Below are 14,863 nucleotides of genomic sequence, written 5' to 3'. Positions count from 1 at the left end.
GCTGGCACACAATATCAAACATAAGTCTACACTAGTAATGAAAAATTAAAATGTATAACAGCTTCAACAATTAAATTAAGCCAAAGAAAAAATGGAATCTATGATAGCCCAAAAAGAGAAATAGGTGTAAACTTAACAAAAAACATTTAGGTTCTACATTTCAAACTATGTAACACTAATGAAAAAAATTTGAAGAAAGATATAAAAAAGCCAGATGCAATGGTGCATGTCTATAATTTCAGCTACTTAGGAAGCTAAAGCAGAAACCTCATGTAATCCCAGGAATTGAAAGCCAGCTTGGGCATCACAGTGTGATCCCAGCTCAAAATATTAAAAAAATGATACAAAGAAATGGAGAGATATGGAGTGTCATTGATTTTCAAGTCTACCTAATAAGGTGAGAGTTACCCTTAAATTAAACTGTAGGTTTAACACACTTTCAACCAAAATCCAACAGGACATTTTTGTGTGATTATACAAATGCTGATATTATAATTCATAGGGAAAAGCAAAGGAATTAGAATAGCCAAGACAATTTTGAAAAGGAAGAATAAACTTGAACAAATCACACTGCTTGAGATTAAGAGTTACTTTAAAATTACATTTATCAAAGACTGGGTTCAGAAACAGACCCACAAAATATGGTGAATTGATTTTTTTTTGTGGTGCTTGGTGTGTGTGGGGGTGTTCCCAACCTAGGGCCTAGTGCATGCTAGGCAGGAGCTGTAATACAGACCTACTTTTCCTACTACAGTGAATTGAGTTTTAGAAAAGTGCAAGTCTAATGGAGATATGATAGCCCTTTCAAGAAATGGTAATATCAAGAGCTGGTAAAGATGTAGAGTAATTAGAACATTTTCACATTGCCAGTGGGAACACAAAATGGTTTGCCTACGTTGAAAAATATTTTGCCAATTTCTTATAAAGTTAAACATGCATATACCATATGATTTTTACTGGCAATCCTACTGCTAGGCATTTCTTTTGAGAAATTAAAACTTATATTCATGCAAAAGCCTGTGTATGGATGTTATAACTATATTATTTCTCAATTCTAAAGTTGTAAACAACCCAAATGTCTTTAAATGGGTGAAGGGATCATTTGGGGTACCTCCATACCATGAAATACTATTCAGAAATTAAAAAATAATGAATGATTAATACATTCAGCAACTTGAATGAATCTCACAGGCATTATCCTGGGTAAAAGAAGCCTGTCTTTAAAGGTTACATACTGTGTTGTTCAATTTGTATGACATTTAGAAACAACAAAGTAGATTTGCATAGAACAGATCAATCTTTGCCAGTGATTAGGGGCAGGGAGGACTGTGTGGCTAAAACAGTATAGCATGGGACTTTTGGGAGTTCTGAGACTGCTCTATATCTTGACTGTAGTGTGTTTACGTGAATCTGCTTATACACTGATGCTCACAGAAGTGTACATGTCAAAAAGTCATTTACTGTAAGTTAATTTAAAGAAATGAGAAATTTCTTTAAGTATTAATGTGAAATGAACACATACTATAAAATAAGTTTGTGTCATATCCTATGATTTGGTAAAATATGAAATTCTTTATAAACATTAATTATATTATGCATAACAATTATGTAATACATACATGTGTTATACATATGTATAAAATATCGTTGAAAGAATAAAATAAAAAATAGTATGCTGTTTATGAGAAAATGAATAAGATAAAAATTTCATTCAGTAAAAAAAAGAAGCACATACCTATGTAAACAGAAAGACATATGGATTGCTGGTTAGTATTTGCCTCTGGCAAGTCCCCTGTGATGAAAAGCAGGGGAGAGAAGGATCTCAGTTTGAGGAGACAGAACAAGGTAGATAGGAGTCAGGTATAAGATGGAAAGATTTTATTATACTTCATTTCTGTATCTTTTTTGGTAGTTATTTATTTTTAAAATTATTCTTTATCTTTCCACTCTAATGTATGATACAAAAAATAATTCATGTAATATATTTTTGAATTATAAAACAATAGTATAATAAACCTTCCTGAACCATCTTTCAACTGAAGAACAGGATAGTTATTAGTAAATTTCCTCAAACTTTGAGATCCTTCTCTCCCCTGCTTTTCATCACAGGGGACTTACCAGAGGCAAATACTAACCAGCAATCCATATGTCTTTCTGTTTACATAGGTATGTGCTTCTTTTTTTCGCTGATTGAAATTTTTATCTTATTCATTTTCTCTCTCTACTGGTTTGAATTTATGTGTTTTTCCTTACTGTGCTTGTATTATTTTAGTTATTACTCTTGAACACTTATTACTATTATTTTAATTTAACAATGTCTGAACTTCAGAAATATCTTAGCCTCACTTCTGAGCTATTTAATTCCAATCTTCACCTCTTCCTGGGATACAAAATATTTTTGCTCATAATATTTGAATCTTTTTCTTTCACCTCAGAAATAAGTACTAATTATTATGATTTTATACATGCCATATTTGTTTTATACATGCCATATTTGTTGGCAGACATGCTCATCATTTTGTTTATTTTTCATTTATTCTAGCTTTTCAGACTGTCTTTCTGAGATTGGTGCAGACTACAGGGCAGTAGTTCTCAATCTCTATGCACCAGACACAATTTAAAAAAAATGTATATATATATAACCTTATCCATAGAACTTTAGGTTCATTTTGGCTGGGATGGGAACCAAGCATTGGTATTGAAAGACAAAAGATCTCCTAGTGATTCTAATAGACACCTTGTAAGTTCCATAATTTTTTTTCATTTTTTTTATTGTTGTGCTGGCTAGGGGTACATTGTGGCATTTACAACAGTTTTTATAATATATTGTATATATCATAGTTACTCCCTCCATCATTCTCCTTCATTCCCACCCCATTCCTGGAGTAGTTTCAACAGGTATCATTTTCCATTCACATACATGTGTATACAGTATTTGCACTATATTCACCTTCCAGATTCCATATTTCTTATGTTATTTTGTTTATTCCTTATTTTCTACACTAGAATGTAAATTCCAAAAGTGGAAGAATTTTTTCGCTTCTTTGTTTATAGGTAGATCTTTACTGCCCCAAATAATGATAACTGTACAGTAGTTAATCAAACAATATGAATGAAAGAAACTGATAAGAGTAAGATACAATGGTAGAAGGAGAGAAGACAAACAATTGTTTTGTTTGAGTTAAGAAGTGAAAGAAGAGCCTGGTGGCTCATGCCTGTAATCCTAGCTACTTAGGACTGAGATCAGGAGGATAGAAGTTCAAGGTCAGCCATTGGAGGGCAGCCTGGGCAAACAGCTTGGAAACCCCAATCTCAAAAAGGACTGGAGCTGTGGCTCAAGTGGTAGAGTACAACCAAGCACTAAGCCCTGAGTTCAAACCCTAGTCCCACCAAAAAAAAAAAAAGCCTTCATGAAAGAGCTGACCTTTGAAATGTGAGTAATAATTAACAGGGTGCAAAAGCACAGAGATTTGAAATCTCATTGCACTTTCCAAATTATAAGTTCATGAGACAGAATAGAAGACAATGGGTGGTGAGAGATATAGAGATAGTGACTCAAGTGGTAGAGTGTCTGCTTTGCAAGTATGAAGTCCTGAGTTCAAAACATCAGTTCCACCAAAGAAGAGAGAAAGAGCTAGATAGGGAAGAGAAGAGAAGGAAGAGGAGGAGGAGAAGAGGGGAGAAGAGAGAAGGGAGGATGGGGAAGAGAAGAAAGAGAAGAGGGGGAAGAAAGAAGAAGAAAGAGATAGAGATTTACATGACCAAAGCTTTTGTATATAATGTTAAGAAGTTGCAAGTTGGGATAGAATTAAAAAGGATCTGAAATAAGTAATAAGTATAGAGGATCTGAGAGAGAAGTGGATGAAGTCCATAAATGTTGCTCATACATCACTGTTTCCTAGAGTTCTCCTAGAATGATAACCCCATGTGCCCCACTCATGTACATTGCTATCTTATGTACCTGCTTTATTTCTTTGTAGCCTTTCTCACCTTTAGCATGTATTTTCTTTAAAAAAATCAATTATACAACGTATATATACAAGAATGTAATTTCTGTAAGGACAGAAATACCTCTCCTTTCTGGCTTCCTTCATCTTCAGTCTCATCTTGCATCTCTGCTTCTTTCATACTGTACTTCATCTCCATTGTCATTTGTCCCTTTCATACATCCATTCAACCACTTATTAAACATTAAGTAAGTCTTTTATGGAGAATGCTGTAGGAGATAATGTCTCTTTTAAGTTTATAAGTTTCATCAGTCAATGACATAGTCATTGTTCCTTCATCGTCTCCTCTTTACTAATCATTCTTATCATATTATAATGCTGTTAGTTGTTCATGTGTTTGGTCCCCCACTGGATGGAGAGTCTTAAAACCTAGGACTGTATCATACTCCTTTTTGAATAACCAGCATCAGTAATAGAACCTCAAATTGAGTGGGTGTTCAAAATATGTTGGTTGAATGACAAAATATGACTCAAATTGTTGAATTATAAAAATACCAGCATAAATAAGAACCTTATGCTGGTCCCCATCATTGTCCTGACTACATTTTGCTTGCTTATCTGTTCAACAAACATTAATAAACACTTATTTTATTGTAGACTCTTTTTCTTCGTGGTACTGGGGTTTGAACTCAGGGCCTCATGCTTGCTGGGCAGATGCTCTACCACTTGAGCCACTCAATCAGCCTTTTCGGTGTTGGTTATTTTCGAGGTAGGGTCTTGGGAACTATTTGCCAGGGCTGGCTTCCAACCACAATCCTCCTGATCTCTGCCTCCTGAGAAGCTAGGATTACAGGCATAAGCCACAGTAGCCCGGTTTAGCAACCGTAATTTTAAGAAAGGGCGCATCATTTCTGGAGGAATTACAATACTAGGTCCATGTGTGGAGTGGACAGAGTGAGCTCATATTCTACCTCTCTGCTCCAAAAATCCATTTAATATATTGCCCTCAGATAGATGACATATCAGTTATTAAACTGATAAGAACAGATACTATACTTGATCTTAGCCAAAAGGTGGAGAAGCGATTATGGCCGGCTCTTTTATGTTTACATGTCACCTTTATCCCCTAGGCTATGGGCTCCCATCCTTTGGGTGTACCATAGTGTTTAGAACATGGTAGGTGCTCAGTATATACTTGTGAACTGACTGGAAATAATCAAAAAAGAGGAAAATTGTGGTATAGATTTTGGAGCTCAAAAGAGCTTTCTGTGTGCGTGGGTGGTGAGGAGGGATAGTGGCAATAAGTAATTTAATATTGAGCCTGTTCTGAAGGACTTTAATCAGAGTAAGGATTATTCTTATTGAAACTTTCCCCCCATTTTTGTTTTCTTTCTTTTTGGTGGCAAGTATGAATATATACTAGAATGCTTTTAGAAAGCACGAGTTGACCTCTATTTGGAAATTTGAGTATGGTACTTCTGGAAACCATTCCAAGATGAAAACGATTTAAAATTTAAGATTGTTAAAAAAGAGCTTGAAATCAAAGTATGCCACTAATAAAACTGACTTTTTTTCAAAACAGTATGCTGGTAAACAGAAATCAGTATGGTAAATAAGTAACTATAGACACCCCAGGCAGAAATAATTAGGCCTGAGTTAAGTGACTAAGGTGATGGGAGATATTTGTAAGGCGAATCAAGGATAGGTGACAAATTGTACACACACGGTTTGGCAAATGTACTGCAGTTCCTGAGATGACTAGAGGTAGGATTTGTAAAATGTTACTAATTGATTCTGTTTCCCAGCGAGGTTACGTCACTCCCAAGGTTCCGGTGAGGGAGCCAATGAGTCAAAGCATTGCGGAGCTCCATAAAGAGGCACAGGAAGTTGTCTGGAGTAGAGGACTGGGTGGTGGCTGCAGAAGCTAAAGCTTCTGCCAAACAAAAGAAGATAGCATTTTCGGTCACGCCATCGTAGTTGCGGTCTCTTCGTCAAGGTGAGTATAAAGAAGGTGACGGGTAGTTCTCGGAAAAGAGCTCCTGTACACTCCTGGGAAGCTTTTCTTCTTGCCTTAAAGTGGGGCGAAAAGGATAAGAATTCAGCGCCAAAGCTTATTGTCTGAAAGATGCGTCTGACTGCTATGGTTCTGATCGCATCACTAGGTCCTCTCTTCTCTGAGATGGGAGCCCCGCATCCACTACCCCCTCTTGAATCTTGTGTTCCTTTTAACTTCCTGACCCCTGGTCACCTCTCCTTTATCCGGGATCTTCTTCGATCTTTCTGAGACTGGGGAATTCCCTCTACCACAGATTTCTTTCCTATCACTGGCTTCTTTCACCCCGCACCCGTTTATAGCAAGCTCCTTCCCCTACTCATTCTCCTTTTTCCTTCCAGTACTTATATATTACTCTCCTGCTGGCTTTTCCTTTTTCACGTCTTGATCAGTGAATTGTGCATTTTTTCCAAAAGCATGTGTGATTTAAAAGTGAGGGAGTTTTTGTTGTTTAAAAATAAGCAAAGAAGCTCATGTAAGAAAAAACGAGCAAAGGAGCTCATCTTAGAAGTATGTTCAAGTTATATCTTTTTTATTTTTACTCTTATTATGACTCTAAACAAAATTAGACATCTTTTAAATATTCCACTGGTTTCAGCCCTCTTCTCATTGATTTTTTTAAAATTTAATGTTGGCATAGAACCAAATCCCCAGATTTTCAGGAAGAGGGGCAAACAGTGAATTGTGTTCATAATCTGGTATCAGCGTTAGAGGCTGGAAGCTTTTCCGTCCTTCGTATCTCTTTTTTTTGGGGGGGGAAGGGGGCAGTACTTGGGCTTGAATTTAGGGCCTCATGCTTCCGAGAGTCAGGCGCTTTACCATTTGAGTCACTCTGCCAGTCCCGCCCTCGTAAAACTTCTTTTAGAGGAGAAATGTTTGGAAGTAATGACATCCAATCACAAATGTTACTTCGTAAGGGTTGAATTTATTATGCAAATAATTTTCTGGGCACTGCTAGTGCAGGCAAGCCAATTATTTTTCTAAGGCGCTTTATAAGTACTATATAAACTAATCTGTAATGTGTACGTTTTCTTTTTTCATATATTGAAATGTGATCATGATCCATATGTGATCATGGGAAGTGTTCCTTTCTTTTTTTTTGGCGGTATTGGCGTTTAAATCAGGTCCTCATGGGCACTCTTACTGCTTGAGCCTCTCCATGTTAACTTTTTCTTTTGAGAACATTCGTTAGTAACTACAATTTATTATTTTTTCTTTGCCCAAATAATCATTAAATTTATGTTGAGAATCAAGGTTTTTTCATGCTCGAAAGAGGAATTTTACCAAAGTTCTTGTACAAACAATTTACTGTCTCCTTGCCCTGTAACTATTATACTTGCCAATATAAGGGATAATTCTTTTTTCTAGGCTAGGTTTTATTTCCCAGTCTTTCAAAATAAATACTGAAGTAGAGAGTTCATGATACCAAAACACTTAGGAGCTTTTTCAAAAGAAATTGCTGATGTTTCTTTATTCTCTATTCAAGTCATTATTACATTATTATGTATAGCACTTACATATCATCATACTGGTTTCAACTCACGGGATATCCATCAATCCATTCATTTAGTCAACACTTTTTATTGAATAGCTTTTATGTGCCAGACACATTTATATTCCAAGCACTAGGGGTACAACAGTGGAAAACTGTCTTTTTCAACTATAACTGGGAGGGAGATGATTAACAATAATTCCCTAATATCTTTTTAAATTCCCTTTTTCTCCAAAAAACCTTTTATAGCTGATGTTTAAAATCTAGATTAATGTATTGTTATTTTTTGATGTTTTTATTAGTGTTATTTTTATTGGTGTTTTTAAAATTGGTGTTGTTTTCTCTGTTTTGTTGAATTTGTAATTGTTTATATGTTAAGTACATTTCAATCCCTTGCAATCATTATTTCCTCTGTTGCTCAAACTGTCCTATGTGGGACAATAGGAACCAATTCACCAATATCACTTATCCCTCATAGAATAGTGGCCTCTTCCATTTTATACAGCATGCCATGAAATTTTCATTTTCTACATGTGCCATGACGTAAAAAAAAGAATATACTGGGATATTGAAGATGAATCGTGTGTCCTGTATCAGAGGCTTTTTATAAGTTCTTCTGAATCATGCCAACAGACCTGTGATATGGGCAAACTGAATTCAATGTGAAGTAACTTACAACAGTCTACTAAAGACTGAACTGAGATTCAAATCCATGTTTCTGGCTTCAAACCCATAGCAATCTCATTCTTGCACAGGAAACTGTTCTTTTAAGTAAAAAATACAATTTAAAATGACTTCCATTTGTCACTTAGCTGGACTGGTCAGTTAACAAACTTCAAGTGTCCTGAATTCTCAACTATGATCATGATCATCATTTATAAAATGTTCTGTCAGTTTGAAAATGAGCCTTTTCTCAAATCCTTGTCCTTTTTTTTTAAAGTTTTTAGGGAATCACTAACAGTACAGAAGAGTTACATTGTGAAAATTTCATAGATGCATACAGTGTACTTTGAACAGATTCACTCCTTCCACTATATTTCTTTAATCCCTCTCTTTCCTCCCCCCTTTTCAGACTGTATCTTCATCCTTTATATTTTTCCTTCTAGCAAGGGCTCAGGCCCATGGAATTATGTTCAGATCACAATACTTGGTACCACCCTACCAGAAAACCAAAAATCTGATCCTTCATGAGCAAATATATATTTTTCTGAAGGAGATGCTCTTTCTCTCTTTTGCCTGCCTCCTTTGGGGAAGATAGGAAAGGTACAGAACTCTCAGAGGGCTTTGTGTTCTCAGCTAAATCTCTATTGCCTTTCCATTTAAGATTTGTAGGCTTCAGGTGGCTGTGAAATTCTAGTAGAAGTCTGAATATCTGAAATTCTTTGAGATCTTCACAAAGCTGGGGAAATTGAGGGCTGCAACAGACTTGATTACAGTTGTTGGTATATCTGAATTGATATCAGCTGTGCTCATGATAAGGCACATAAGTCAGACAAACTCCTGCCCTCAAAGACCTCCCATTGTAGTGTGAAGGAGGAGCATGCAAAAACAATTGCAAAGTTTAAATACAGTTAATCCTTCATGTCTGTGGGCTCTGCATTCTTGAATTCCACATCTGCAGATTCAACCAACTGCAGAATGGAAATATTTGGAAAAAATTGCCACAGATTTTTTCTTGCCATTATTGCCTAAACAATTTAGTACAACTATTCATAGCATTTCATTATGTTAAGTATTATTAGTCATCTAGAGATGATTTAAAGTATACAGGAGGATGTGTGTAGGTTACATGGAAATAAGTCATCTTATATACAAGGGACATGATCATCTGCAGAGTTTAGTATCCATGGAGCCAGTTCTCTTAAGGATGCTGATGGAAGACTGCATACTGATGTACTATGGAAGCACAGAGGAAAAGGAGTGCTGTTAAATCACAGTGTGTAAATAGTAAGGAAGTCTTGCATAGAGAGAGCATCTTTGCTAGATATTGAATGATGGTATGAATTAATAAATGAAGAAGGAGGTAAAGAGTGGTAAAAAACAGGCAATAGACAAGATTATGGAGGGCCTTTTCTCTTCTAACAGGCTGGAATTTAATGAGGAGTTTGAATAGGTGAAGTCATGATCTGATTGTCCTTTTAGAAAAGTCACTGTGAACTGGAATTGAAAGCTCCCATTGAGCAAGGCAACATATTCCATATATGAAAAGCACCTTCTGCATATTGTTTTTAACATTGTGTTATCTTTTTAAAATACTGTTACTGGTTCTCACACAAGCCTGTAAATTAGGTAATAATCATTAATGTTTCAAAGATGAGCATTTAGAATACCAGAAAAGTTAAGGGTAATATAATAAAGGTAATTTTGGAATTAGGTGTACAGCTGGGATTTTTCCAAACTATACTCTTCTACCCTGTCCAGAAACTTTAGGTAAGGAAGAGGAGGGGCAAGGGTTGTCAAGGTTCTGGGTTTTCAACTTGGTGCCTCAACAAGAATTCCTTTCTTTCTTCCCTTCCCTGTCATTCCCTTCCCTTCTTTCTCTTCTCTCTTTCTCTCCATCCCTCCCTTTCTCCCTTTCTCTCTTTTCTTTCTCTGTTTTTTCTTTTTGAGCCAGGGTCTTGCTATGTAGTCCAGATTGGCCTGGAACTTGGTATGTAGCCCAGGCTGGCCTCAAATTTGATTCTCCTGCCTCAGTCTCCTGAGTGCTGGGGTTAATATTAGCAGCACCATTCTCTGCTTTTCTCTTTTACTTAATGGATCTTTGGATAAGTTTTTGTTTGAAAAGGGGACATAGCATCTTTGAAAATGGATCAGAATGGAAAGAAGATGTTCTTTAGAACACTGGGAATAAAGAAAAGGGGACAGACAAAAAGAATATTAATTTGATTGAATGAGTAAGATATAGTTGATGGTTAAATATGGTGATGAGGGAGAATTTTAGAATGATGCTGTTTGTTTCTGGCTCAAGTGACTCAGTAGATGTGGTGCCATTTACTGAGTTTGGAGACAACAGAAGAGAAGATGAGGTAGGAAGGTAAGGCTCACTTTCATCTATATGTGGGATAACAAAGCAGATATGTCTGGTTGGCAGTTAGATATGCTGTTTGGAGTTTAAGATCTGAGGTGGAGATAAAAATTGAGGCTTTATTGGCATAGAAAAGATAGTTGAAATCACTGGGTGAATGAGATCCCTTTGGGCAGTATGGTCCCATACATTTCTACTATTTTCATACTGTAATATACAACACACACACACACACACATACACACATACACACATACACACACTGAACCCTGGGTCTGTTCCATGCTAGGCAAGTACTTTACCACTGAGCTACATCCCTAGCCTCCATATAAGTAATTTTTCAAAGGTGTTTTAATTTTAGATTTACAAAAAAATTCACCAAGATCGTAGAGAACTCCTCTATATCCCACACTCAGTTTTCTGCTATTGCTGACATCTTACATAACCAATGTATACAACTATTGAACCAATGTTGATACATTATTTTAATGAAAGTCCATACTTCATTCAGATTTCCTTAGGTCTTTTGTTTTCTTTTTTATTTCAACAATACTACATTGTGTTTAGTCATCTTAGTCATCATATCTTCTTGTGTTCCATTTGGTTATGACAGTTTCTCAGACTTCCCTTGTTTTTGATGGCCTTAACAATTTTGAGGAGTATTGGTCAGATATTTTATAGAATGTTTCTCAATTTGGGTTTGTCTAATATTTTTACATGGTTGGGCTGGGCTATGTTTTTTTTTTGAGAGGATTAGCACAGAGATAAAGTGCCAGTCTCATCATAAAATGTTAAGAGGACATGCTGTAAACATGCTGTGATAAAGTTAACCTTGATTACCAGGTTGAGGCTGCATTTGCCATGTTACCCTGCTGTAAAATTACTCTCCTACCCCTCCATTTGTTACTCTTTGGAAGGAAGTCACTTTGCATAGTCCAAACTCATGGGATGGGTGTTATGCATCTCCTTTTTTCGGGGGAGGAGGACCTGTGTAATAGCTATATAAATTGTTTAGAATTCTTCTCCAAAGGAAATTTGACTACTATACTGTCCTCCCTTCACATATGTATTCAGTCATTTATCTGTATCAGTATTTACTCATGGATTTTTATTTACTTTGTTCAGACTTTTCCATCTTTGGCTGATGCAACTGCAGATTATTACTATGTCTCTTGGCATATCCCCATCATTTTGTCTTTTGAGCACTTCCTTACTTTCTGCAACTACAAGATGCTGCAGACTCATATTGTATATTCCATGCCTTAGCCCTAGAATCAACTATTTCTCCAAGCACCCTGATTTCTTTTTTGGAGAATAATACTGCATACCAATATAGGGGTTTTTGGTATACCTATTGCTATCAGCATGTCAACAGTGCTTCTAGGTTTTTTTTTTAGTAGATTGGAAATATTTTTACTGTATACACATGATTAGTACATATATATGTACATATATATGTATTACATCTTTATTTTAAGCTACACGAGTTTATGTTGATGTGTCTAATTCTAATGCAGTATCTTGAACATGGTTTATTTAAACTTTGCTTACTTGTCTGTAACCTCCTTCTCTAGTGAGAAACCTGACTCCCACTACCCACTGTCCATTTAGTTATTTGTTCAATCCCAGTATACATATTCATTAGTTTTAGAATTATTAACCTAGATCCATAAGAAGCAACTTTACCAATTATTGTACAGTGCTCAGTGCTTGTGTCTTTGGTGTTATAAGTTTCTACTCATTTCCAAAGTTACCTAGTTAATCTACTTACTTAGAAAAAGGGTGTCACCTTTCCTTCCCACTCTCTTCATAGAAGTTCTGTCATGTATTTGTAATACAGTTAGATTTTTTTTTTGTTCCATCCTGAGATATCCTGTCTTTCCAATTGGCTTTTTTTTTTTTACAAAGGTTCACTCTATATATTATAAGGTTCTGTAAATTTTGACAAATGGATAACATCATGTACCACTACAGGGTTATACAGAGTAATTTTACCACACTAAAAAAAGAATCCTGTATTTCATCTAGACTACCTGCCTCCCTCTCCAAATCCTTGGCAACCACTGAACAATTTCACGTAAATGGAACCATGTAGTGTAGTATACATTCTTTTCAGACTAATTTAAAATATGCATTTAGGATTCAATCATGTGAATCCTAATAGGTTAACATTTCATTATTTTTGTACCCTTTTCTGTTGTTATATTACATTTTTATATGTTTGGGCCCAACAAACAATTTTATAGATATTATTTTATGCTTTTGCTTCTTAAATATGTTAAGAAAAGAGATATGTAATTCTACTGTTTTTATATTTAACTCTGTAATTGCCTTTACTGTTGCTCTGTTTTTTTTGTGTGAATTCATATTGACTCTCTGGAGTCACCTCTTTTTGATCTTAATAATGTCTTTTAGTATTTCTTGAAAGACATGTCTGGTAGTAACAAATTCTCCAAGTTTTTGTTTATCTGGGAATATTTTATTCTGCCATCATTTTCTTCTTCTCTGTTAGCAATTCTACCTTTTAATTGAGATATAATGCACATAAAATAAACATTGACATTTTAAGGTATAAAATTCAGTGATTTGGGGGCCTGGAGGTATGGCTTAAGCAGAAGAGCACCTGTCTGACAAGCATGAAGCTCTGAGTTCAAATTCAAGTACCACCAAAAAAATTCAGTGACTTTTTTTTAGTATATTCATGAGATCGTACCACTCCTAAACATTTTCATCACCCCCCAAAAGAAGTATCATACCCATTTGCAGTTACTCTGCATTTGCCACTTTCCCAGTCATTAGCAACCACTAATATACATCTGTCTTTCTGAATTTGCTTATTCTGGACAATTCACATAAATGGAGTCCTATAACATATGGCCTTTCGTGTCTGGCTTACACTTTGCATAAGGTTTTCAAGGTTTATCCATTCTGTAGCTTGTATCAGTACTTCATTCCTTTTTATGGCTGAGTGGCATTCCATGATATGAGTAGATCACCTTTTATGTGTCTATTCATCAGATAATTGACAGATCCACTTCTGGCTATTATGAATAACATTGCTATAAACTTCTAGTATATATTTTTGCATGATCATATGCTTTCATTTATCTGGGGTATATACCAAGGAGTTGTTAGGTAACTATTTATTTTCAGTATTGGGCCTCACATGTTAGGTTACTGTTCTACCACTTGAGCTACGCCCTCCAACCTGTGTATTTAACTTTTTGAAGAACTACTAAACTATTTTCCAAAGTGGCTGTATCATTTTACTTTACCACCAGGAATGCATGAGGATACCATTTTTCCACATTCTTTCCAACACTTGTTATTTTCCTTTTATTTTTTACATCTTAGTGGATGTGTAAAATGAAGAATGTGACTCAGTTTTTAAAATTATTTGACTCCTGACCTCTTTTAAGCCTCACCTCTCCATTTTCAACTTCTGTTTCACATGTGCTTTCTCCTTTGAAGCTGGTAAGAGATTCATATCATGCCAGTGTTTCCCTGCGTTAATGAACTCTCTCTCTTACCTCATCATTTTTTTTTGGTGGCGCTGGGGTTTGAAATCAGGGCCTGATACTTGCTAGGCAGGTACTCTTACTGCATGAGCCACTCTACTAGCCCATGCCTTATCTTTTAACCACAATAAAAACCCAAGTCAGTCTCATTTCCTTGCTATTTCTGACCTGCTTGGGAGACTTGCCTTACTCTCTCTGGACAAGTCTTATGTAAATAGTAAGCTTTTCATACTCTCTTGGTTTGTGTGAGGTGTTATCAGTTTGAATATTAGAACCAAATTGTGTAGGGTTCCTTCTTCCTCTGCAGAGTGGCCGGTACAATTGGCATAGAAACAATGACAACCACAGAGGAGTGGAGGGGGTGGGGAGTCAGGTTGGGGTGGGAGGTGGGGTGAGGTGTGTCTTTCTTTAATTGCTTTGGCTCACTGGTTCTGTGGCCTGACTGCAGGCATGCATGTTGAGCTTGCAGTCTGGCTTGTGCTTAGAGCTATGTTATACTGTGCTGTGCTGTTAGTGTAGTGTAGTGTTATAGATTTTGCCAAGTCAGAAGTTGAGAGTAATTTAATGGCATTTAGGATAGGAGTACAGGGTTGGGGCCCTTCTTAAAGTGGCCCTGGTTCATGCCTCTTGGCCCAGACCTTTCTGTGCGACTTAAAGCTCTGGCTGATGCTAGCCTCAGGAGTACTACTATGCCATTGACCAATTGGTAATGCTTTTCAACTGAACTTTGATTTTGATAACTGACTGCTCTTCAGGTGGTCATTAAAGCATATTAAAAAAGAGAAAAGAGAAAAGAAGCAGCCATTATGTGGCTTGCTGAAGTCTGCA

At 36.1% G+C, this 14,863-nt stretch overlaps 1 protein-coding gene and 1 non-coding gene across 3 annotated transcripts in view; one reads left to right on the top strand and one right to left on the bottom strand.

Annotated features, from left to right (window-relative positions):
- Nucleotides 1–4,842: 4,842 nt before the first annotated feature.
- LOC141419981 (U2 spliceosomal RNA) lies at nucleotides 4,843–5,033 on the bottom strand. Its single transcript, XR_012444705.1, has one exon. It is a non-coding gene; the product is annotated as a U2 spliceosomal RNA (small nuclear RNA).
- A 757-nt stretch (nucleotides 5,034–5,790) lies between these two features.
- Nucleotides 5,791–14,863, top strand: part of Maged1 (MAGE family member D1) — a 79,698-nt gene continuing 70,625 nt past the window's right edge. The window contains exon 1 of one of the 2 annotated variants that reach the window (XM_074062809.1): nucleotides 5,791–5,943. The gene's annotated coding sequence lies outside the window, so the exon portion shown is untranslated. The remainder of the gene's footprint in view (nucleotides 5,944–14,863) is intronic. The other variant, XM_074062810.1, reaches the window with a different exon arrangement.

Source organism: Castor canadensis, chromosome X, assembly GCF_047511655.1.
Source record: "Castor canadensis chromosome X, mCasCan1.hap1v2, whole genome shotgun sequence".
Taxonomy (NCBI): Eukaryota; Metazoa; Chordata; class Mammalia; order Rodentia; family Castoridae; genus Castor; species Castor canadensis.
Note: the sequence above shows the minus strand (reverse complement) of the source record. Positions and strands in the feature narration are given on the sequence as shown.